At 36.8% G+C, this 1303-nt stretch overlaps 1 long non-coding RNA gene across 1 annotated transcript; it reads left to right on the top strand.

Annotated features, from left to right (window-relative positions):
- The first annotated feature begins 411 nt into the window (after positions 1-411).
- On the top strand, positions 412-1004 carry LOC122035298. Its single transcript, XR_006126944.1, has 4 exons — positions 412-454; positions 537-608; positions 681-768; positions 842-1004. It is a non-coding gene; the product is annotated as an uncharacterized LOC122035298 (long non-coding RNA).
- The last annotated feature ends 299 nt before the right edge of the window (positions 1005-1303 follow it).

Here is a 1303-nt window from a genome sequence, read left to right as displayed (position 1 = left end):
TTAAATTGTAAAATGAGTGATTTCAGCAAATAAACCTACTCCTGACAAACTATATGTATTATCACACATTTTCAGTAAAAATCTTACAACAACTAGCACATTTAATTGCTCTGCTTGCACTATTGTACAGTCACAAAGAACATTCTTCATTAGGCTGAAATCTAACTTTAGAATATCTTAATCATTTTAGTAAGGACTGAAGAGTGAAGAGCATTAGTTGATCATTAAAGACAAGTGATAATAATTTCATTATGCTCTTTTTTATGAATGACTATGCACATTGGTGGAAAACAAGTATCTAATTCTACTCTTTTTTTAGGCAATTATGCAATCCTATGAACTGTAGGCATATAAAATTTTGGTTTTTCTTGTTGGCAGGAAGATGTGAAGTTGATGCATGACATGGGCCTTGATGCCTACAGATTCTCTATCTCCTGGAGCAGAGTCATTCCTAGTCGGCATTCACCTTGCAATAATTTATTTTCCTAACCAAATAGTTTAAGCATTACATGATTCTAATTGGTGCCATGTTGCAGATGGTAGAGGGCCAGTTAATCCAGAAGGGGTGCAGTATTATAATAACTTGATCAATGAACTCAAGAAATATGGTACAATTAGAATAGTGGTCATACTTTAACAATTTTCAGTCACAATTTTACCAAACTGTGTTTGGCCGGCAGGAATTGAACCTCATGTCACTCTTCTTCACTTTGACCTCCCCCAATCTTTGGAAGATGAATATTCTGGACTCTTGAGCCCAAAGATTGTGTACATTTCTACTACAGCCCTTTCATTTGCATCTCCTTGAATAATGTCTAAGATAGTGTCCATTGTGATGCAGAGAGGACTTCACTGCTTATGCTGATGTGTGCTTTAGAGAGTTTGGGGATAGAGTGAAATACTGGATCACTGTCAATGAGCCAAACATTGAACCCATCCTTGGCCATGATCTGGGAATATTTCCACCAAATCACTGCTCTTCCTCCTTGGCCTCTTCCCTTGGCCTCAATTACAGCAAAGGGAATTCATCTGTTGAACCATATATAACTGGTCATAGCCTTTTGCTTTCCCATGCATCAGCAGTCTCCCTATACAGAAAGAAATATCAGGTTTCAGCATTAGTTTCTCTTTTAATTGAATGATCTAAATGTTATTCAGGGTGTTATCTAAAATAGAGTGTTGTTCTTGTGCAAAAGCCAAATCAAGGGGGATATATTGGAATTACCTTACTAGGGATCTGGTTTGAGCCAGCTACAAGATTACCAAATGATATAGCAGTAGTTAATAGAGCACTCGATTTTCT

This window comes from Zingiber officinale, chromosome 11B, assembly GCF_018446385.1.
Source record: "Zingiber officinale cultivar Zhangliang chromosome 11B, Zo_v1.1, whole genome shotgun sequence".
NCBI classification, from domain to species: domain Eukaryota; kingdom Viridiplantae; phylum Streptophyta; class Magnoliopsida; order Zingiberales; family Zingiberaceae; genus Zingiber; species Zingiber officinale.
Note: the sequence above shows the minus strand (reverse complement) of the source record. Positions and strands in the feature narration are given on the sequence as shown.